The following is a 25252-nucleotide window of genomic DNA, read 5'->3' on the forward strand; positions in this document are numbered from 1 at the left end:
CGAGACCCGCTGGCTACCCTCACTTACTTTAGCCTGCTTGTTGAAACAGTGTACTGGGGTGCGGCTGCTGTCAAACGCAAACAGCTACTTGGAGCCATAGGTGAGTGCAGAATGTCCATTGGGGACCTAAGGTGAATGATCAGCCCCAGAATGCACAAGACAAGCCCCTTCACCAGAGGTGCTACCCCTCCCTGGACACCCCATACACCATTACAAAGCATATGTAGTGTTATAAACAAAATTGGTTAGGGTTTAATTATATGGATGTAGAGGAGCCCAGAAGTGGAGCCACAAGCAAGAAGAAATCCTCAATAACATTCATGTAAGGTTGATGGTAAGAATGTGGAAGTCTCTGTTATTGTAGCAAGCCTAGATGCAGGGTAAGGCGGTTAAGCACACAAGGAAGTAGAATATATTTGATGAGGTTATATGAAGGGTGGGAAGCACAGAATGTAGAGCATAATCCTATTTTGGATTTGTGGGCTGACTGGCTTGTTTCTTTGCTAATGCATAGCAAACTCTCATATCAAGCATGCTCCTCTTCTGTAGTCTCAGACTAGCAGACTTTACTGATTTGAATGTCCTTTCCATTATTACCCCAATTTGAAACTGAGGACTTTTTCAACTGCTGCCCAGTATTATAATTTTTAACCTGAAGTTTAAATGGACAGTGTGAACTGTGCCTCAGTGAGTGAAAAGGGAGTGTAGCCTTATGCCAATCGTCAAATGGTAGGATATTAAAGTTGCAATTTGAAAGGCTGGCTTTTCCAACAATGAAGCCACAAATTTAAGAGTTTAAAAAGTGCATTAAGATGCTTAATCCAGGTGCACAGCATGCCAGCATACGATGAATGTGCAAACGTAAGAAACAAAGCAGAGCATAAAATGCTGGAGGACCTCGGCAGATCGGGCAGCATCTACAGAGAGGAATGGACACTTGTTTAGGGGACAAATGGTTACCCCGCTGGGGTTTGTCCCTTTTCTCAGGTCTATAGTTCCTTAAAATCAAACTGCTCAGTGCTCCTTTCCTGCAGTAATCCCATATCGCTTGAGGCTTTCCATTGGTAAGGGTTGACCGTGTATATTGTATCCTAGCTGTCTACATGATATGCAAGCCAGGGTGGAGTGATATGGAGAACAAGCTGTAGCCCATGCAGCAGCCCCTCCCCGCCCCCCCACGCAGCTGATGAATCCATAGGAACAGCAGAGACTGGATGCACTTTGGCACCAGCGGTGTTGCAGGATTTGCCGGTCAGCATTAAACTCAACGTGGGCCTGCCGTAGGGACTCCAGCTCTGGAATTTTCCTCCGGATTTACTCCCGAAGCCTTCCCCCATGAGTGGGTATAGCTGCAAGGCAGTGGAGGTTTGAGATCAAAGTTTTTCTTTTAGATGAGCTGCCAACCAAAACTGGCCAAAGTGACTAGTTTTAAGGTGCCTGTAATGTGCCGTTGCCCTTTCTCTCAGTAGAAACAGTTCTGCCAGGCGTAGTAGCTAAGCCACACATGAAGGTCAGGAGCTGGTTGTCAGAGGCTATTCGAGATGCACTACTAGGAGTATTTACTTGGTAGAGGGAGCTTGACCTCGGTACCTCCCCTGGCTGTGACAACCATAAGGAACTCGTATCTCTTTTTCTTGATATTGCAAAATCTAGTGAGTAGTGTCTCAAATGTGCTCTGAGCTGCTGTAGTGTGCTCAGAATTCCAGAAGTACACTTACCTTTTCCTCATTTTATTTCTAAATGGCTATCCCTGTCCTTTGAGACTGATCTTTGGTTCGGTACTCTATTTAAACAAGTTTTATGTTGTTCGGCACTTGCCGAACACTCACTAGAACATGAGAGAGCTGAATGATAGTTTAAATTTAGATTGCTGAAGTCAGCTGTATTCATGTTTTGGCTCGTTGTCTGAACATGAGTTTACTGTAATTTTTGGTTTCAACTCCTGTGTTGTTTTTTCCCCCTCATTCTTCTCAGAAGCCTCCTCTAGACCTTCACTATCATCTGTGCCGTTCCAGTTTAGTTTCTGCATACAACTGGTTTTATTCACTGTTTCTGCTTTGAGAATGTGGTTACTTCTCCCATGTCATCCTTTTTTGGCCTATTGGTCATCATAGTTCATGGAAAAGTGGTAAAACAGCACTAATGGTTCCGTGTACATTGGAACTACTATTCATGTAATTCTGTTTGTCCAGCTTCAAGCTTCCATCCATTGTTGCTGTTTATACTGTGTTTGTTAAAAACAACCTGGTGATACTTGTCATCTTTATATTTATCAGAGATGACGTGATTTGGATGAGAGAAAACCAGTTTCTCAGCCTTTCGTATCACTGTTCTTGTTGAACAAACATAGCTGCTGGGTTAGCTGATGATATTAATGGGAAGGACGTCTTTTAAGAAACCATTTGCAAATAAATCAGAATTAGATTTATTATCACTGATGTGAAGTTTTTGGGGCAGCAGTGCAGTGCATAAAATATACTAAAAATTGCAATAATGTATATGAGTAGTGTAAAAATAGTGAGATAGTGTCATGGGTTCATTGTCTGTTCAGAAATCTGGTGGAGGGGAAGAAGCTGTTCCTAAAAGATTGTGTCTCTTGAGACTCTTGTACTTCCTCCCTGATGGTAGTAAGGAGAAGAGGGCATGACCTAGCTGGTGGATGTCCTTCATGATGGATGATGTCTTTTTGAGGCACTGCCTTGTGAGCGTCCTCTGCTGGGGAGGGTAGTACCAGTGATGGGGCTGGCTGAGTTCTGCGATCCTCTGCAGCCTTTTTCTGATCCTTTGCATTGACATCTTCATACCAGACAGTGATACAACACCAAACATATCTTTTACCCCCCCCCCCCCACTTTCTGTAGGAATCACTCCTTCTGTGATTTCCTTGTCTGTTGGTCTCTACACCTACCATTCGCCACCTCCCTTGCCTCCATTCAAGGCTCCAAAGAGTCTTTCCAGGTGAGGCAACACTTCACCTGCAAATCTCCTGGGGTCATGTATTGTGCCTGATGCTTCCACTGCTTCCTCTACATTGGTGAGACCCATCATAATTATGGCAGGAAACTGCTTTGAGCACCTCCGCTCCATTCGCAAAAAGCCGCACTTCCCAGTGGCCAAACATTGTAATTTCCATTCCCGTTCTGATGTGTCAGTCCATGGCTGCCTCTTGTGCTAAAATGAGGCCACTCTTGGAGGAGAGGCAACACTTTATATTCTGTCCAGGTAGCCTCCAACCTGATGGCATGAATGTTGATTTCTCCTTCCAGTTTAAAAAAAACTCACTCCCTCCCCTCTTCTATTCCCCATTTTGGTCTCTTACCTTTTCAAACCAACCTAACACCTCCATCTGGGTCACCTCCCACCCCCACTTCCCTTTCTCCAATAGTCCACTCTCCTCTCCTATAAGATTCCTTCTCCAGCCCTTACCTTTCCCACCCACCTGGCTTCACCCATCACTTTCTAGATATCCTCCTTCCCCACCCCCCCTTATCTTTTTATTCTGAAGTCTTCCCCCTCCCTTTCCAGTCCTGATGAAGTGACTTGGCCTGAAACGTCGACTGTTTACTCATTCCATAGGTGCTGCCTGATTTGCTGAGATCCTCCAGCATGCTGTGTGTGTTGGTTTTGATTTCCAGCATCTGCAGACAGACTTTCTTGTATTACTGATGCAACAAGTTAGAATGCTCTCCGCGGTTTATCTTGATAAACATTGATTTAAATTTTTTTTTGGGGTGGGGTGGAAATAAGTTCCTTCAAATAAACCAGTTACCATATGTTCAGTTATTTAATGAACTGATTTGTTCAAAGTAAACTAGTTGTTAAATCAGACGAAAGTCATTCTGAATTAAATAAGGAGAATGATTGGAAATTTTATTCGAATCTGAATGTGCTTAGCTGATGAACATTTCTGTTTAAAGGCATTCATCCATTTTATCTAAAGAGTGTAGTCTGGGGCAAACTCTTGTATTTCTGGCTAATAGGTTTGTTTTCATTTCACAATGATATTTTTAAAACTTCATTTCCTCTAAAGGGCAAAAGTTATCCAAAAATACTAGGTTTTACAGGAAGAGTATTTGCTCTTATGACATTCTGTACTGGTGCATATAGCTTGAGTAGTGGCACTTTAATAATGCAAAAAAATTTAACTTTGGTTTATGTTATCAAATAGCTATGAACTTGGTTTTATTTAGCATTTTGTTTTTGCTTCAGTTTGGAAATAGTACATAGATTTTGTGAAGCAGATTTAAATACTCCTATTACAAGAACTACTTTTCTCTGAGCAACTTCCCTTTGGTTCAAAATGAGAATCAGTCTGCCAAATTGCAGTTTTGCACTGCAGAATGGAGAACTTGCAGCTGTTCATAGTAATGAAAAGGTTCAAGCGATCAATGCTGGAACTATCCTGGTTCACAATTTATATAATCAATTTGCATTTTGGAATCAAAAACATTTTCTAAATTTGTGCATGCACCAAATTTGGGTGGGACTGAGCAATGGGAGGGGATTGTCAATATTAGTATATAAACACAGCAAAGATGTGTAATAGGCATAAACTTCAACAAAGGTAAAGGACTTTGCAGAAAAGTTGCATTGTCTAGAAGTTAAGAGAACAAATGGGACAGCACTAAGTTGATTAATTAGACCATTAACAAAGAAAGCCAAATGTTCAACACACAAGATTCTGCACATGCTGGGAATCCAGAGTAACACACAAAATGCTGAAGGAACTCAGCAGGTTGGACAGCATCTATGAAGGGGAATAAAGAATTGATATTTCAGGCCAAAGGGGGAAGAAGCTAGAATAAGGTGAGGGGAGGGGAGTGTGTACAAATTGGCAGGTGATGGGTGAAGCCAAGTGAGGGGAAAGGTGGGTGGGTGATGAAATGAGCAGCTGGGAGGTGATGGGTCGAAAAGGAGAGATTGACCTAGAACAGTGGTTCCCAACCTTTTCTATGCCCCACACCCCTAGGAAATGTTTGATTAATGTTTGCACCCCCTACAAAAGTAATATCACATTTGAAGATGAAGTCCAATTTCTAGTTATTGAAGCACGTACAATACTGCAAGTGAACAAATTGAACTTAAAAAAAAATAAGCTTTTAACTCAGTGCATAAAATGCAAATATAAATTGAGCAATTAGATTCTAATTTATTCAGAAAAAATTGTAAACAGTAAATTGATGAGACTCCTCGACTCTGAGATGTAACTTCCCAGGTAACACTGATGAGAATCCTCAACGCTGATTCGGGCAGTGGGAGACTGCAGTGAGTTTATATCTCCCGACTCGGGCAGCGGGAGATTGGAGTGTGCTTGGGACAAACATTACTACCACTTCTCAAGGTACACTGGCAGCTGGCTGAGTGATGACTCGTGACTTATCACTCAAGCACACAAGCCACTCTTTGTCGCACCCCCTGAAATTCCATCTCGCACCCCAGGTTGGGAACCCCTGCCCTAGAAGAAGGTGATGGGCAGATGAGGAGAAGTGATGAGAGGAGAGCCAGAATGGGGAATGAGAAAGGCGAGAAGCAGAGGAAGAGAAATTACTGCAAGTTGGAGAAATTAATATTGACCAAAACGAAACTGTTGTATTTTTGTGAAGTGTGAACTTGAAAGCAGAGATGCACCAACCTGGAATCTGATCTTGGTTCGATCTGGAGTACTGTGTTACTCTGGCCATTTTAGTCCAACTAGTGTATAAGCTTGACATAATACAATGATTTGCAATTCTGGTAAGACTGAGAAGCTGTCTTTGTCAGCATGGAATGAATAGGCTGGGTCCAATTTAAAGAATGAGTTTTAGAGAAAGTTTATTCATGAGATTTGAAATGAATACATTTCTGCTTGCATGGAAGAGCAAAACATAAGCGGTCAATGAAAGCAAATTACCAGTAAATCAAGATTGCTTAATGATATTTCTAGTACTCGGGTATAAAGGAAGAATGAAATAATTTTATGCCAGATCTGATGCAGCACAGAAATACACAAGATAAAAAACAGAGTAAAAACACAAAGAGCAAACACGAGGAAATCTGCAGATGCTGGAAATTCAAAAAACACACACAAAATGCTGGTGGAACACAGCAGGCCAGGCAGCATCTATAAGGAGAAGCACTGTTGACATTTCGGGCCGAGACCTGAAACTTCGACAGTGCTTTTCCTTATAGATGCTGCCTGGTCTGCTGTGTTCCACCAGCATTTTGTATGTGTTGTAAAAACACAAATATAGCTTGTATGCACAGATTATCTGCATGTACAGTACATAAAGTGATGCTAGGCACAGGAGTGTACGTACATAAGGTGACTGACAGGAAATGATAAAGTAGTGGTGGTGGGGGATGTGCAGTGGTGGGTTGGTGGATAAAGGTGTTGATCAGCCTTACTGCTTGGGGGAGATAACTGTTTGAGTCTAATGGTATCAACTATAAAGGAACTTAAAGTTCCCTGAACAATGAGAATGGAACCTGCTGTTAGTGGTATTGTTTCGCCTACGAGGAAATGGATGTGTTAAATATGGATGCAAGGAACCTTGACCGTAAATGATTGAATAGACTCATTAGACATCATGTAATTTCCATGTAAGTTTAGATCTAATGCTTATCTTTATGTTATCAAAATCTGTACCAGCTTGCTTCACTTTTTGGGTACAAGATGTCAGTTATCAGAACTGGGGTTTAACCAACATTTTAACTCTTCTGCTGTTTCTTAATGCAAATTATATTTGTGGGGCCAATCATTTTTCTTGGTGAGTGGATACAATTCTATTTCCATTTGGCTTTATCTGGCAGATGAATAGACCTTTTTTTAAGCAAATGTGTATACTGATCCTGAGTTCCTTTGCTCATGTTGAGGGTTAAGCTAGTGAGCTGATGGGTTACAAGAGCAGTTTAATAGTTGGGTTATTCAAGTGGAATGCCTCCTACAGGAGTTGCATTAAAAATTATTTCCTTGTAGCATTTTGATTATATTTATAGATGCTTGGTGTTCATCTCTTCGCCCTTCTTCCAGTTCTTGAATTTAGGGAAGTATCAGTAAAAATATTTTGATATCTGTGTATTTATGATTTAATCAAAGAACATTTATCATCAAAGAATATATAAATTATATACCTTGAGATTTGTTTGTTTTAGGCAGCCACAAAGCAAGAAACCCAAGAACCCAATTATCAGTATACTTTATGAAATATGTCAATTATACTGCAATATTGTTAACCAATTCAGCATATTTGGCTGTTTCATAGGGTTTAAATCCTTCTCGGCATTGGACACTTGTATTAAAATACTTGTGGCTTTTTTTCAACATGCTTTCAAAATTAATGTGAAACTCTGTTAATTGCCCACAGCATGAACCCCCACCCAACTTTGCTTCTAAGCTTGAAGGCACACTCAATGATTCAGGAATAGCTTTTTCCCCTCTGCCATCAGATCTCTGAATGGACATTGAACCCAAGAGCACTATCTCACTTTTCTCTTTATGTACTAATTTAATTTAACTTTTTTAATGTATGTATACTTATTGTAATTTAGTTTTTATTATGTATTGCAGTGGACTGCTGTCATGACAACGAGGGGACAGAACATTACAAAATAACTTTTCCACTGTAGCCGTCCTCCATCCTTCTCCCCACCCCCCCAACATTCAAGAAAATCATGCCTGATCTGCCCCAGGCTTGAACTCTTTTGTGCCAATTCCCCATGGCTTCTAGTGTCTCAATCCTTTAGAAGGTTGTCTGCCTCCACCCTAAAAGCTTCCAACGTCAGGTATTTGGTAATGGAAAAATGAAAATGATTTGGTTAAATTGAATCCTGAACTACGTATTCAAAAGGGTGGAGCATGGATTGTAATTGGACATCATAAGATGATTTGCTGCCTCGCAAAGTCTGCCATAGCCAGTTTTCCTTCTGTCAAAATTGATCTTTTTTTCTAGTGAATTCAGTGTAACATTGTGGGCTGAAGGGTCTGTGGAACTGTACTATGTTTCAAGATTGAGCTTTTTCTCATCTTGTGCTCGGGTCGTGTTCTTGGTGAGCTGTAGGGACACTTCGGCAAGCTTAGTGTAACTAGGATTCTTGTGCGTGAGTTTTGTAGTTGGATATTCACTTTGACTGGACAGCTTTAAGTGTTTATTATTGTTTGAGAATTTAAAAAAAATAAATCCATTTTACTCAATGTCTTTCCAATTCATGTATCCCTAAATTTTGTATTTTTATTACTTTGATTAATATTTTATGTGCGCTCATTATCAAATCAGTTTGTTCAAGAAGATGGAAATTAAAAATGTAGTTAACATTAAGAAATCGTACTTGGTAGCTTTTGACAATTTGTGATCTAATTCAGCTTGTGGTATCAGTGAATGTTTGGAATGTTGTCCGCTACAAATGGAATGTTCCCAAGGCCATTTTGCAATGTTTAATGTTTATTACATGCAGTATGTTTAAACTGAAATGACCCTCTATTTGACTTGGAAGGAACATATATTTTCAAAATGGCTTTCCTTGCTTGTAAGTAAAAAGTAAAACTGCTTACTGCAAACTTCCCAATTCCTGCTTGGATAGCTTAGTAAATAGAGTTTAACCACTATTTTTCATTCTTTTTAACTTTTTACAGTTCTTGACACAGCATGTACTGGCACTGATTTTGCCATTAGCTTTTGCTTAATAGCGATTCATTGAAACTTAATTCCATCTTGTGGTCTTGCGTGCCCTCCTTTGCTGCACTTGCACTAGTTTTAACTACAGCGTTACTAATCTGTGCAGATTTTCATCTTGAAATGTTAGCATTCATTTCGAGAGGACTAGAATATAAAAGCAAGTATATAAAACTGAAGCTTTATAAGGCACGAGTCAGACCACACCATATATCATGAGCAGTTTTGAACCCCTTACCTAAGAATTGATATGCTGGCATTGGGGAGCATCCAGAGGAGGTTCATAAGTTACCCTGGGAATGGAAGGGTCAACGTATGAGGAGTATTGATGTCTCAGGGCCTGTATTCGTTGTACTTTAGAAGAATGGGGATGGGGAGATCTCATTAAAACCTTTCAGATATTGAAAGCCCCAGAGTGGACTTGGGGAAGTTTATAGTGGCAGAGTCTAGGACCAGAGGGCACAGCCTCAGAATACAAGGACATCCCTTTAGAACAGGGATGAGGAGTTTCTTTAGCCAGAGTGGTGAATCTGTGGAATTTGTTGCCGCAGACAGCTGTGAAGGTCAAATCATTGGGTATATTTAATGCAGAGGGTTGAAAGTTCCTAATTAGCAGGGAGAAGGGAGGTGAATAGGTTAAGAGGAATAGTAAATCAGCCATGATGCAAAGTTTGCCCAATTCTTATGTCTTATGGTCTTGATGCTATCTGGGATTTAAAAATGATCTCAACAGGAATGAATAACTTTGCATTAGCCTTTCCTTTGTCAAGCACCTTTAATTAGAATGGTGGTACAGACTTTGTCAAGATTGTTGAAGGTGAAACCTGTGGATTAACCTTAAAGAATCAGGATCGGGTTTAATATCTCTGGCATATTTTGTGCAATTTATCAACTTTGTGGCAGCAAAAACTAAATTGCAGTAAGTATATATGTATATTAAATAGCTTAAGTAATGCAAAAACAGAAATAAAGTAGAGGTGGTGTTCATGGGTTCAGTGTTCATTTAGAAATCAGATGGCAGAGGGGAAGAAGCTGTTCCTGAATTGCTGAGTGTGTGCCTTTGGGCTTCTTTCCCTCCTTCCTAATGGTAACAATGAGCAGAAGGTGTGTCCGGGTGTTTTTCATTCTTCTTTCTTTTTTCCTTCTGAACACATTCTACCTTTGCAGTAACTTCAACTTTGCACTAGTCTTAAACGTATGAGTAGTGATTAACTATAAAGTGTCCCTGCTTGATGGATCTAAAAACCTGTTCTGTCACTTTTCCAGAAGGCACAGCTTCAGTCCTTGTGCTCCTATTACTGACCTCTAGTGGTCAGGGCACTCTTGCTTTATTGACGTGAGATTCTGAAGATGCTGGAATTTTGGGGAAACAAAGTGCTGGAAGAACTCAGCAGGTTTGGTAGCGTGCAATGCTTTGGCCCAAGACCCCTCATTAGGATTGGAAAGGAAGGGGGGAAGAAGGTGGGGAGAGGCAAGGGGCGCAAGGTGACAGGTGAGACCATGTGAGTGAGGAGATAGATGGGTGGAGAGTCTGTTTCTGTTCCATTGCTTGCATGGGTCATCAGGTAAAACTAAAAGTGATAATGTTATCATGGTTTTATGTTAGGCTATTGTGTATATTTTTTTCAGTTTCTCTGCAGGATTTTAAGATTATTGTATAGGTCTTTATTCTGACTTTCAGTAATTGGTTTCCCAGCAACGCTTCCTGTGCTATTTTACCAATGCTAAATAAGTGCCTGAATATGTTTAAATCCAAGCCAATATGTTGCATTACATGAAAAGTCCAACCTCCAACAATCACCCTTTTAGAAACCACAAGTCATTTAAAACAATTATGCTGCCACATAAAATAAAACTAATGACTATAATTAACTGGATTGCAAGTAGTTTAACATGGAAATCCTCCCATTTTCATCTTTTTGTTTTTAAAGCTACACTTTGTTTCCAGAGAGACTTTAATGCAGATCACAAATCTGCATGCTTTTTAGCTATAGAGATAGAGAAATAATATTGAGAAACATTTCTGATTTTGTCAGCTGAGGTTTGGCAGTAGATACAAAATTTTGCCCGTTTGGAGGCATCGTTGAAGAGATGAATGGCTCCCTGCTCAGATGGCATTTATTGATGTTAAAACTTGCAAAGGCAAATATTATGAATGCTGTATGCCGGTTGCAGGATATTTTGATGTAATTTCTATCTGTCAATGTCTCTGCTTTGCAACTAAATCCCATGAGTATATAAAATCTAATAAATGCAGATGACGCAAGGGTTATATGCACTGACAAGGAAATGGGATTGTGTAGTCAATGTATTACCTAGCAGGCGAAATCTTTTATATAAAAAAAAAATACCTTGGAGGGTGGGAATGAGTGGCTGGTTTGGAATATGAATGTAAATTCATAATTCATTTAAATCATAGTGAAATTAGGAGTTTTTGCAGCATGTTGTTGGAAAAATATGTTGGAAATGAGGCTAAGGAAATTTGGTCATGTCTCCTTTTAACCCTCACTGTTTTTATAGATGCATAATTAAAAGCTATCATGAAGCAATATGGAAACACGAGGAAATCTGCAGATGCTGGAATTCAAGCAATACACACAAAATGCTGGTGGAACGCAGCAGGCCAGGCAGCATCTATTGGAAGAAGTACAGTCGACGTTTCAGGCCGAGACCCTTCATCATGACCAAAACGTCAATTGTACTTCTTCCTATGCAGCCTGGCCTGCTGCGTTCCACCAGCATTTTGTGTGTGTTCCAAGAAGCAATATGGCTTGGTATGGTAACTGCTTTGCCTGAGACCGCAAGAACTGTGGACGCAGTTCAGCACATGGAAACCAGCCACATCTTTATGGACTCTACTCTTCTCACTGCATCAGTAAAGTATCCAACATATTGGGAAAAAAGCCATCTACCATAGACATTCTCTTTGTTTCCCCCTCCCATTTGGCAGAAGATGCTGGATTGAAGCTGCTTGGCTTTTATCCTGCAGTGTAAAATTATTGCATGGTCCCTTTGTGCAATAAAATGGACTCTTGACCTCAATCTACCTCACTATGGGCTTTTTACTTATTACTTGCCTGCACTGCACTTTGCAACTGTAACACTTCATTCAGCAATCTGTTGTTGCTTTCCCGTTGTATTACCTCAATGTACTGATGTGATGAAATAATCTTTATGGATGGCATGCAAAACATGTTTTTCACTGTTGTCAAAGTTTGTCAGTATACCTCAGTGCATGCGACAATAATAAACAAATTTAACAGCAGGAATCCTTCATTAGGAATAATGATTTGTGTGGAAATCCATATGTTAACCCTGGTTTAACTCTAATCTAAGGATCAATAAAGCTCCCTCCTGTTCTTTAAGTCTATGAACTGAAAACAAAAGATACACTGATACTATTGCACTTTCAAATTGATTCAAGTAATTGAATATCCTCACTTTGATTATAGCAAACTTGGTCTCAAGAATTTCTTAAAAGTATCTTGTGAAATAGCAGAACTAATTTGTTTCTGAGTAGACAGTCTTTTTAGCAATAAATCTTTCTATGGTATCAAATAATTGAAAGTGATACATCAGTTGATGTGGAGAAGGTTTGTTTTCAATCCAGATGCCAAGTAAATTGCAACAACTATGACAGACAGCCGCAAATTTTAATACAAGCTCTAGTGACCTGGCTTATTTGAATGTTTGCAGACTTTTGTATAGCTAGTTTTACCGTAGCAGGAGCAGATTGATATCTGAGCGTTAGACATTTGGTCACGATGTGCGTGCAGTTGTATAGATGAACAAATATATTGACTGACCTGATGGCTTGACAGCATCGCAAAAGAAAACTGACATAACTATGCAAAATGGAATACGGAAAATGAAATGTATTACCATATTCCATGATATTTTCAGAATAAGTTTTTTATTATTATTAATGTATTGTGAGATTTGTTTTATTAAATTTCCAATAACCGCATGCTACTGGTGTTGGGCTTGCAGATGCACAATTGCCATGCTTTTCCTTACTACCCTTGAAAAGGGCAACTGCTTTAGCTGTCCTCATCGTCTGATACTTCACCTTGCCAGTGTAGATATAAAACCTCATCAGGATAGCCAGCACTTTTTAACTTGCCTCCCATTGCAGTCTGGAATAAATGTCATCAAGGAATGAAGATTTATCCACCTTTTAAGCAGCATGGTAGCGTAGTGCGTAGCACAGTACTTTACAGAATAGGCGAAAGGGTTCAATTCCTGCTGCTGTCTGTAAGGAGGTTGAACGCTCTCCCCGTGACCGTGTGGGTTTCCTCCTGGTGTTATGGTTTCCTTGCACAGTCTGAAGACCTACTGGTTGGTAGGTTAATTGGTCATTATTACTTGTCCCATGATTAGGCTAGGGTTAAATGGAGGGATCGCTAGGTGGCATGGCTTGAAGGCTTATTCCACACTGTGTAGCAATAAATAAAAATCCCGCTAAAGTGTTAACTACCTCATGTTTTCATAAGGAGACTTGCTGTAGAATTTCATCTTCCCTTTCACTCAATTCTCCCAATTCCAAACTGCTTATGATAAAATATTCGTTTAGGACCTTGCTTTTGCCTTCTAGTTCCACATGCAGAATGCCTCAGTTGTTAGTTTTGCGTGGTTATTCTTTTATTCTTGTATTTAGAGACCTCATTGTGATCCTTCTTTACCTTCCTAATTTCCTTTTAAAGCATCCTCCAAACTGGCATTCTTGACTGGTCCTTCTCTATTACCTTTTCTGTGCTTTATTTTCCTTTATTCACCCCTTCACATCTAGGGCTCCCTGTAATTGTTAATCTTGGCTTTCATCCTTGCCCTGAACTCCAGTTATTTCTCCTTTTAAATGCTTCCCACTGCAAAGATGCAGAACAGCCTGCAAGCAGATGTTGCTAGTTCAGCTTTGCCAGGTTTTCTCTTATTTTAATGAAGTTGGCTATCCCAAATTTTAAGATCTGTATTCCTCTTCATCTTTATCCTTTCCTTAACCACTTCGATTTGTGGTTTTCTGTAAAGATGCTCTCCTCGTGACATTCCCTTCACCTGACTATAGTTATATTCCCCCAAAGGGAATTAGAGTAATGTTTCATCCCTTGTTGGTCTATCCACTTATTACCAAAAACATTCATGGACACTTAGAAAATTCCATGTATTCTGAGCATTGAAATCCCACTTGGAGGAATTGAAATCACCTTGTACTGTACCTGAACACACACAAAATGCTGGTGGAATGCAGCAGGCCAGGCAGCATCTATAGGAAGAAGCACTGTAGACATTTCGGACCGAGACCCTTCGTCAGGACTAGGCCTGACAAAGGCTCTCGGCCCGAAACGTCAACAGAGCTTCTTCCTATAGATGCTGCCTGGCCTGCTGCGTTCCACCAGCATTTTGTGTGTGTTGCTTGAATTTCCAGCATCTGCAGATTTCCTCGTGTATGTACCATACCTCTATTTTTTTCATATCTCGTCCATTTAAACTGGATACCTGTTCTTTCCTGTTAAATGTTAGGTGGTTTTTAATATTCCCCAATGAATATGACGATGTCGTTTCTATTTTATTTTACTAAGAGTTAACACATGTGACAGGCCCTTTTGGCCCAACGAGCCTGCACTGCCCAAGTACTCCCATGTGACCGACTAACCTCATAACCTGTATGTCTTTGGATGTGTGAGGAAGCCCATGCGGTCAAAGGGAGAACGTACAAATTCCTTACAGACAGTTGTGGAATTTGAGCCTGGATCACTGGCGCTGTAATGGGATTATTGCCAACCACTATGCTGCTTTGCCACCTGCATTCTCTACTCTTTTGAGGAGCCTTCAAGGAGATTTTCCCTCAATAAAGGTGATTGGCAAAAGGAATACACAGCTGGAGAAGGGAGAGGATCATGGGACGGGAGACCTAGGGAGAAAGAAAGGGGGAGGGGAGCACCAGAGGGAGATGGAGAGCAGGCAAGGAGTGATTGAGAGGGACAGAGAGAGAGAAAAGGAGGAGGAAACCTGGAAGTTCTCTCTCCAGCACTTGTTGTTTGAGCATTGTTCACCTCGTATCTCATGTATAATCTTTTTCCTGTCGTTATTCTCTAAACAATATAGTATAACAACTATTTACATAACATTTACATTGTATTAGGTATTATAAGTGATCTAGAGATGATTTAAAGTATATGGGAGGATGGGCGTAGGTTATATGCAGATACTATGCCATTTTATACAAGGGACTTGAGCATCCGCCTTTTTTGGTATCCGGGGGGAGATCCCGGAACTAGTCCCCCGCGGATAAGGAGTGCCAACTGTAATGTCCTGGTTGCCATAAGGGCAATTTGTTACACTGGTTTGTCAGAAACCCACAAATACATCATCTTGTAAAATGGTAAGTTGTGCCTTACATTTCACATAAAAATATGGAAGTAGCTCGCTTAACTGAAGTCCATCCAAAATACTGTGTGAAGACCTAGCTGTTTTAGAGGCTCCTCCATGGGATATTGTGCAGGCTGTTGGCCATTGTCAAGTTAACCACATGCTTGGTTTGTCTGAAACACACTAATACATCACTGTGTAAGCCATATTTTACCATTTACATTTACAGAGGCACAAGTGAGATGGTCATTGATGCATCTCATTTTTTTGTGTGTGAGCATGCATGCGTGTATTGCAGAGGTGCTTTATAGATGCTGGGTGTATTTTTCAAGTGCAGACATGATTGCAGTGGAGTGAAGGAAATATACTCAGGTTGCAGCCTGAGAAAATTGGATACCTCAGTCATGAAAATGTTGTAAGGTCTTTGTCAACTTAAAATCCAATTTGAAACTTGGCTGAAAGATGGGAAGCTTAGTAGTTTTGATTACTTGTGAATTTGTATGAGATCATTACTCATTACAGCAGTGTTTGGTAACTTCCACTTTATATTGTGTAGAAATATCTTGTACCTTTGCCCTTTTTGGTTTTGGATCCCTCAGTTGCCTTGATTCTTGTATCTCTAATTCCTCAGTGTTGACAGTTGAATGTAGTGACACAGGCAGTAGATCTTTTGCCTCACAGCTCAGGTTGCAGCCTGAGAAAATTGGATACCTCAGTCATGAAGATGTTGTAAGGTCTTTGTCAACTTAAAATCCAATTTGAAACTTGAAACAGTCCTCTGCTGTCTTTGTGGAGTTTGCACATTCCCTTTGACGACATGGGTTTTGCACTAAGTGTGCACCCTTTCTATGGTTTACACATTCTTCTTGTAGTGAGGTGACCAGAACTGAGTACAGTACTCCGTGGGGTCTGTCCACAGTTCTATACAGCTGTAACATTACCTCTCACCTCTTGAACTCAATCCCACGGTTGATGAAATCCAATGCACCGTATGCCAGCTTAACCACACAGTCAACCTGCGTTACAGCTTTGGGTGTCCTATGGAGTCGGATCCCAAGATCCCTCTGTTCCTCCACACTGCCAAGAGTCTTACCATTAATGCTATAATTCTGCCACCATATTTGACCTACTAAAATGAACCACCTCACACTTATCTGGGTTGAACTCCATCTGCCACTTCTGAGCCCAGTTTTGCATCCTATCAATGTCCAACTGTAACCTCTGACAGCCCTCCACACTATCCACAACACCCCGAACCTTTGTGTCATCGGCAAATTCACTAACCCATCCCTCCACTTCCTCATCCAGGTCATTTATAAAACTTATGAAGAAGAAAGGTCCCAGAACAGTTCCCTGAGGCACTCTACTGGTCACCAACCTCCATGTAGAATATGACATGTCTACAACCACTCTTTGCCTTCTGTGGGCAAGCCACTTCTGGATCCACAAAGCAATGTCCTCTTGGTTCTCATGCCTCCTTATTTTCTCAATAAGCCTTGCATGGGGTACCTTGTCAAATGCCTTGCTGAAACCCATGTACACTACATCTATGGCTCTACCTTCATCAATGTGTTTAGTCACATCCTCAAAAAATTCAACCACAATCTGCCTTTGACAAAGCCACGTGGACTGTTCCTAATCATATTATGCCTCACTAAATATTCATAAATCCTGCTTCTCAGGATCTTTTCCATCAACTTACCAACCAGTGAAGTAAAACTCACTGGTCTATAGTTTTCTGGCCTATTTCTACTCCCTTCCTTGAATAAGGGAACAACATCTGCAACCCTCCAATCCTCGAACCTCTCCCGTCCCCATTGATGCAAAGATCATTGCCAGAGGCTCAGCAATCTCCTCCCTCTCCTCCCACAGTAGCCTGAGGTGTATCTCGTCTGGTCCTAGTGACTTATCCAACTTGATTATTTCCAAAAGCTCCAGCACGTCCTCTTTCTTTGAGTTTTTCAGTCTGCTGTAAGTCATCCCTACAATCACCAAGATCCTTTTCCGTAGTGAATACTGAAGCAAAGTATTAATTAAATACTGAGTGATCCTAAGCTTAATCTAGACATCTTCCTGCTCTTCATGTATATGGAATACATTGAGGGTTTTCCTTGATCCTGCTCACCAAAACCTTTCTCATATCCCTTTCTAGCTCTCTCAAGTCCTTTCTTAAGCTCCTCACTAGATACCTTATAATTCTCAAGCCCTGCCTGCATTTTGCATCCTAAACTTTTAAGTACTCTTTCTCCTTCCTCTTGACTAAATGTTTCACATCTTTCCACATGGTTCCTTTGCACTACCTTCCTTTCCTTGTCTCAGTGGACAAACCTATCCAGAACCTCATGCAAGTGCTCTTGAAACAGCCTCCACTTTACTGTATATTTCTGAGAAGATCTGTTCTTAATTTTCCTCCCAAGTTCCTGCCTATCCAAACATGTACAAGCAAATAAGCAAATTCATCACTGAAATGTTGCTCCCGGTGTCTGTGAGCAGTAGAGACTGGGACAAGTTAGGAATGTAGAGAAGAAAACCAAATTAATTTAAATGAATGGTTGAAGGTCGGTGCAGATTCATTGGGCCAAAAGGCCTATTTTCATGCTGTGGGAACATGATGCCAAATTTCCTGTGATTGTGGACAGGTCTTTAGTCTTTAAGACCCTAAACTCTTAAATTTATTTCCTAACTCCCCCTTCCCCTCCTCTCAACCTTTTATAAGATCTCCTTAGACTAGAGCATTGCTCATCATAAATAGCATCCATAGTTCCAAATGTCAGTTTTCTTATTAAATGCCATAGATATATTAATTCAGTCAATCCAGGCAATATTTTCCAATTTCTAACTCAGAGCTGGAACCCTTGATCTTCTGAGTGGGGCAAGAGCATCCACTGATCTGTGATTCAAACTATTTGCCTGTGTTATCCTTTGAGCTATTCTATTTCAAGCACATTGGAGGATTATTTCTGTTTTGTGAACATTGTACCAAGCCTCACATGAACAATGCTATAAGAATACAGTTAATTTCTGGTTCAATGTTTTGTCTTTAGCTGAAATGCTTTCAACACACCAATCGGTTTGTACTGCTGCGACAAGATGCAGGTGGAATTCTCAGTGCTGCCTTCCTGAAGGTGTAGATTTGCACAGTCAGATCATGTTCTCGATGACTGATTCTGTTCAGTATGTCTAGCTTGGTTCCTGTTGCATAGCTGATGTGTATTAATGGGCTGAATAGATGCCTTGAGATTAAAATTCTGTAGTTCTGGCTGTTACGATATGAAAGGAGATAGCAAAATGTAGTGTACATCAGGTGGGCAACTTGTAAGGCAACTGCTGTGCCAATCTGATGGCATCAGTGGGAGGTCTGACTTTTTCAAGTTGATCAGGCATCCTTTAAATTTGAACCTGCCAAAGCTAATTGCAATGTTTCGAGGTTGCATGCTGTTTGTGAGGGCGTGGAATCTAGAAATCCTTCCGATGCTTGAAGTTGGCTTGCAGTCTTAAAGGGGAATTAGTTTTATTGTTACTGTGCAAAAAGTAAGCTTCTGAGTAGCACACGTTGGCAATTTCTACACCTCCTAACCTATTCAATCTTTCCTTATAACTCAGGTCCTCCAGACCCGGAAACATCCTTGTAAATAAGATTGAAAGAGTACAGAGAAAACTTGCATCTTTTCCTGTAGGTATGTGATCAAAACTGCACACATTTCAACAGCTCTCTGCTAAGTTCAATCTGCCTAATGCCCATTTTTTTAGATATCTCCAAATTAGACACTTTATTAATCCTTTAATTCCTAACTTCCCTGAAATGCCCGAGAAAAATGTTATGGATTTATTTATTTCTATTAATCCACTGGGTAAAGGTTTAATATCATTTATTCGTGATAAATTAGCATTCTTACGGCGTGCCCCTGTGGATAAAATTAGAATGGCTTGGGAGCATGATTTAAATATCTCTTTATCTGATGAGATTTGGGACTTGATTCTCAAATCAGTTAATTCAACCTCTCTTTGTGCTCGCCATTGCCTTTTACAGTTTAAGATTGTTCATAGAGCCCATGTGTCTAAATCTAAATTATCTCGATTTTACCCTAATATTAGTCCTCTTTGTGATAAATGCAAAAAGGGCGAGGCTTCTCTTATCATATGTATTGGTCCTGTCCTAGCTTAGAGAAATTTTGGAAAGATGTTTTTATAACTTTATCCTGTATTCTGAATCACCACTTAGAACCTAACCCTTTAATTGCTCTATTTGATTTTTTGGGTGAGACAGATAAACGTTTGAGTTCGACTAAGTGTCGAATATTATCTTTTGTTTCTCTCCTGGCTAGATGTTTAATCCTCCTCAGATGGAGAGATGTTGCCCCGCCTACGCATGCTCAATGGCTTAATGATATTATGTCCTGTTTAGACCTTGAAAAAATTCATTATTCAATTCTTAATTCGGAAATAAAGTTTCATAAGGTCTGGGGACCTTTTATTGAGTACCTTCCTCTTAAGGTTTTTTTTCGGTAGTAGGCATTATTTTCTGTTTTCAAGTGTATTTACAGTTTTGGGGGTTTGATTGTCCTGATTTATATTCTCTATATTGTGTTGTGGTTGGTCTGGAGTTTTTTGTTGTTGTGGGGCTTGGGGAGGATACTAACTTTACATGACTTCAATTTGGGTGCTTTCTCAATTATATTTTTTGTATTATATTGTATGTTTATTTTTGCACTGTATTAATTTTTTTATTTTGGTTTGGGGTTTTTTCTTATCTGTAGTGTTGTAGAAAATGCATTTAAAAAAAAACCAATAAAAAAAAACTGCACACAATACTCTAAATTAGGCCTCACAATATCTCGTACAGTTTCAACATAACATCTCAACTCCTGTAGTTAATACTTTGATTTGTAAAGCTCAATGTGCCAGAAGCTTTCTTTATGATCCTAACTACCTCTGATGCCACTTTCAATAAATTATGGATCTGTGTTCCTAGATACCTTTGTTTTATTGCACCCCTCAGTGCCCTACTGCTCACTCTGTAACTCCCTACCCTACATGGTCCTCCACAAGTGCAACACCTCATACTTGTCTGCATTAAATTCCATCTGCCATTTTTCAGTTCATTTTTCTAGCTGGCCCAGATCCCACTATCAGCTTTGATAGTCTTCATCGCTACCCACTACACTAACCCCCAATCTTGACATGCTTGCCTTTATTGAGGAATTAAATCCAAGAATTGGAAGTTATGTTACAGCTTGATAAAACTCTTTATTGTGCTGCATCTGGAATATTGCATTCAGTTCTGGTTATCCCCTTAAGAGAAAGCTGTTGAGGCTTTGTAAAAGGTGCAGAAGAGGTTTACAGGGATGCAGTTTGGCGTAGGGGGCACGTGCTGTAAAGTGAGATTGGACAAACTAGGATTGTTTTCTCTGGAGTGGCTGAGGGGAGCTTAGGACATTTTTAAGATTGAGAGGCCAGACAGCATCATTTGCCTCTCCACTTAAGGAGAGAAGGGGTAGTTCAAAGGGTGGGGTGGTAGTGGAGACAAATATAATAGAGGCTCTTTGATAGGTACATGAATGTCCTGGAAGTGAAAGAATATGGACATTGTGTTGGCAAAAGAGATTATGAACATTTGATTAATTTAGTTAGTTCACAATATTATGGGTTTAAGGGCTTGTTCCTCTGTTGTACTGTTCTGTATCCTATGTGGTGGGGAACTAATTGACCAAGTTAGCTTCTCCAACCTATGCCTTGCTTCTACTAAATGTTGCATACAATACAAGTAGGCACAACTGTTTTGTTCTAGACTGAGACCCAAATACACATAGAATTAAGCTTTTTATTGTAGGTAATATTTGGAAAAATATTACCTACAATACTCATGGGAAAGGCTTTGGGAGTAAACCCCGAGGACAAATCCGGAGCTGGAGTCACTAAGGCGGTCCAACGTTGCCTTCAACCTCGCTCTGGCAACTCCTGTGACGACACTGGTGCCAAGCTGTATCAGCCCTTGTCCTTCCCCTAGACAACATCAGTGGTGTGGAGAGGGGAGACTCACTGCATGGGCAACTGCCGGTCTTCCATACAACTTTGCCCAGGCCTGTGCCCTGGAGAGGACACTCCAAAACTTTCCAGGTGCAGATCCATGGTCTCATGAGACTAACGGATGCTACACACAATATTTGGAAACAAAACTGATCCACCAGAAGATGATCAAGTGTACAGTAGTGAACCCAAATCTGGAAGGTAACCCTAATCACAACAATGGCTAAAAACTGCTCCTGGTTGCAAGTACTACTGATATAACCCTCTTCCCCCCAGTTGGATAGAACCAAGAAATGCAGCAAAATTCTGAGCACCAACTGTGTCTTTTCGGAGATTCCAATAAATTGGCATCTGGCTCACTGGCACTACGGTTCCCATATTCACTTCCTCTCACCAGGATCTCTGGTAAATGTATTACTACTGGGTAACAGTGATTCTGAAAGTGTGGTAGAGTATTAATAGGATAACATCTGTTTTTCTGGCGTCACCAAAAAGCTGAGCTTGCTGGTTTAATGGAGTTTTACTCTAGCTTGCTTTTTCAGCTAAATTAGCACTTCCATATTGAAAACACTCAATTTTAGGAACAACTTCTTCCCCTCCGCCATCAGATTTCTGAATGGACAATGAACCAACCCATGAATGTTACTCATTATTTTTGCTCTCTATTTGCACTACTTACGTTTTTTGTTCTTATAATTTGATTTTTATGTATTCCACTGTACTGCAGAAAAATAATTTTCACAGCATATGTGAGTGATATTAAACCTGATTCTGAAAGTGATTTTAAAATCTTTGTAATCTTCACTTACGTTTTGTATGTTTCACTAAGTCCAATGTCAAGTCTGTTTTATCTACAATTCTCCCTCAGATTTGAATTATTTCTTTATTGTAGAAAATGTTCAGCTGAAGTACATTCAATTCAAGAAATGAGAATTTTCACAGAACTGTGGTTGGGTGCATCTGGAGCTTTGCATTGAGTTCTGGTCACACCTCTTGCTCGCTGCTGCTAGAGGAAGGTGTTTGCAAGTGACGGTCCCCCTCTACCTCTTGCTGCTCCTGAGGGAAGGTCCCTGCTTTCGATGACCTCTCTCTCCTCGATGCTGTTGGAAGATGGCACTGAAGTTCTGGGTCTGTAGTTTATGGATTAGACTGCAATTCCTGGTCATTTCTTTTTCTGTTGTTATTTTGGGCGTGTGGATCGCGGCAACCTGCTGATAATGAACACTGAGCTGAACTGAATATGGATTCTTTCAGCTTTGTGCTTTATATTCTGTTTTTGCTCGTTCTTTTTTGTTGTCGTTTGCACAATTTGTTTTTTGCATGTGGGGGGGAGTCATGTTTTTTTAATGGTTTCCATAGTTTTCTTTGTTTTTTTGGCGGTGGAGAAGACAAATCTCAGGGTTATATACTAATTTTGATAATAAATGTACTTTGAACCCTTTGAATAGGAAGGATGTTGATTTACCAGGATGCTGCCTGGTTTTATAGAGCATGTATATTTTGGGAAGATTGGAGAAACTTGAGTTGTTTTCCCTGAAATGGTGGAGGCAGAGGGGAGACCTGACAGAAATTTATAAGGTTGAGAGGCATTGATGGACAGCATAGTATCTTTTCCCAGAATTGAAATATCTAATACTAGAGGGCATGTATTTAAGGTGAGAGGGGATAAGTTCAAAGGAGCTGTGCTGGGCAAGTATTTTAGAGTAGTGGGTCCTTGGAATGTGATGCAATGGGGTGGTAGTGGAGAAAATATAATTGACGTTTAAGAGTCTCTTGGATAAGCACATGAATGTTCAAAGAATGGAGGAAATGGATGTTGGCAGAATGGATTAGTTTAGGTGTTTGATTGCTAGTTGAATTAGTTCAGCACAGCATTGTGGACTGAAGGGCTTGTTGATATGTTGTACTGTTGTTTTACAACAGAATATACCACTTGTTCTTTTCAAATTTAACTGACCTATTTTAATAATACAATATTGCAAAAAGAAACCCATGGATGTTGAGACTAGTTGTCAAACTGAGGACATTAAGTGTGTAGGTGTAATACTGTTCTATTAATTTTAAATGTTTAATCTGAAACATTGCTCATGCCTGTAAAAATGTAATTTAGATGTCATGATTTAGTAAATTCTGTATGTAAAAGAGTAGGAATCAATTTTGGATCTTAATAGCACTGCATGGCTTTGTCACTCAACTGTATAGATATTCAAGGTATGGACACAAGGCTGAACTTAAGATCAGCCATTATCTTATTTGGTGGAACAGGTTTGATTACTAAAGGGCTTTGTTTCTGATATGGTAAAAATGTATTGTTTTAACTTTTCCTATTCAGTTGTGAAATAACTTGGTGTACAGAGAAGTTGATCATCATCCTGGGGTTTATGGAAGCGGGTGTTTTATGGTTGGCTGGTGAATTGGGCTGCAGTTTTAACTGATTCACATTACGCATCTTGGTAGAGTCACTTCCTTTTGTGGTTTGAAAAAGTTTCTAGCTCTTGTAGTATTTTGTCATCCCCTAATTTAAGGTTTGAGAAAATTACTTTATATAGACATGCTTTGAATTTTTGTGGTTCTATTACTGCTGGTAGGTACTAGTTTGTGCCTGCACCTTCCTGTTCTGTGTTTAAAGATGGCAATTGCTAAATGTAGCATATTTTTCAGGTCATGCTTTTTAATTATGTAAAAGATTGAGCAATTCTGAACACATGTACACTTGGTAACCATGCAATCCATCCTCACTTGTTCACTCTTAGTCTTCCACTCTGTCTCTTACCCATACCCTAAAATATAAATGGCTTTTTCTTCATGCTTAATCAGAGTTTTAATGTTATAAACAAGAAGTGGAATAGTAATTTGGTTTCGAGTTAGGGTGAATTGTAGTACCTTTAAGTTAAACTTCTTTGGGCCTACCATGGACACAAGAAGTTATCATGTGGTTAGTTGAGGTGAATTTGGATCATGACTGTATGCGCATAGTTTCTCAGATTCTTTTCTTTCAATGTTACAAGCTGGGCTGGGAAAGTTCTGATACTGAAGTATTCCGAAGTTGAGGTCCTGGGCAATGGAGAGCTTGCAGTCGATGTAACTTTGAAGATGGCCAGAATTATGGATGAGGAGGAAAACAACATTTTTTAAGATGCAATTAGTGTAGTATCTCTTAAAACAGTTGGAAATACTGGAAATGGTATGTTTGAAATCAAGATGACATTTATTCACAAATGCCAGCTTTTAAATCCCAAGCTTCATATTGCTTCCCAAAACAAAAACCATAAGGTACAGGAGCAGAATTAGGCTATTTGGCCCATCGAGTCTGCTCTGCCATTTCATCATGGCTGGTCCTTTTCCCTTCTCAGCCCCGATCTCCTGCCTTTCATATCTCATCTAATCAAAAAATTAATCAACCTCTGCTTTAAATATACTCAATGGCTTTGTCTCCATAGCCACCTGTGGTAATGAATTCCACAGATTCACCACTCTGGCTAAAGATGTTTGTCCTCATCTCTTCTGTAAATGGACATCCATTTATTCTGAGGCTCAGTTCTATGGTCTTGGACTTCTCTACCATCAGAAACATCCTCTTGGCATCCACTCTATCGTGGCCTTTCAACAACATTCAATAGGTTTCAGTGAGACCCTCCCCCCCGCCAAATTCTTCTGTATTCCAGTGAATACAGGCCCGGAGCTATCAAACATTCCTCATTTGACAAGCCTTTCAATCCTGGAATCATTTTTTGTGAACCTCCATAAGAAATATTTCACTAAAAAATTAAAATATTGGCCAAGATATTAGAAGATGTTTTTAATGTACAGAGTACATGAGCCTACACCATTCAAATTGGGACAGTTTTGTATTGTGACTTGGGTCTTGATAATTTCAGAAATGAAAAGATGCCATGTTCACTTGACTGTGGAGATCAGCTTTGCTCTAATATTTTAATCAACATGTGCGATGACACTAGGGTGGGAGTTGATCACAAAGAGACCTTTAAAGGTGGGTAGCGCAGAGGATGCTACTCACCTTCAAAGGCTAGGATCAGCTAGGATAAAAATGGCGGAGTGGACTCAATAGGCTGAATGGCCTAATTCTGCTCCTATGTCTTGTGGTCTTATGATGATCCAGTTGATGGATTTGAATGTGGGGGTGGGATATGATGTTGGCATGTCAAGATAGGGTTGAATTGGATCTTGGTATTTGTGTATGGAGAGATGAG

General features: G+C 40.0%; 1 protein-coding gene across 5 annotated transcripts in view; it reads left to right on the forward strand.

Annotated features, from left to right (window-relative positions):
• Positions 1–25252, forward strand: part of csk (C-terminal Src kinase) — a 123448-nt gene that overhangs the window by 34448 nt on the left and 63748 nt on the right. Inside the window, exon 3 of one of the 5 annotated variants that reach the window (XM_073025475.1) lies at positions 18618–18691. The exons of 2 other annotated variants lie outside the window; for them this stretch is intronic. The gene's annotated coding sequence lies outside the window, so the exon portion shown is untranslated. Of the gene's footprint in view, positions 1–18617; positions 18692–22077; positions 22170–25252 lie in introns of those variants that run through there. 2 more of the 5 variants (XM_073025476.1, XM_073025478.1) reach the window with 2 other exon arrangements.

The sequence above is a fragment of the Hemitrygon akajei genome, chromosome 21 (assembly GCF_048418815.1).
Source record: "Hemitrygon akajei chromosome 21, sHemAka1.3, whole genome shotgun sequence".
NCBI classification, from domain to species: domain Eukaryota; kingdom Metazoa; phylum Chordata; class Chondrichthyes; order Myliobatiformes; family Dasyatidae; genus Hemitrygon; species Hemitrygon akajei.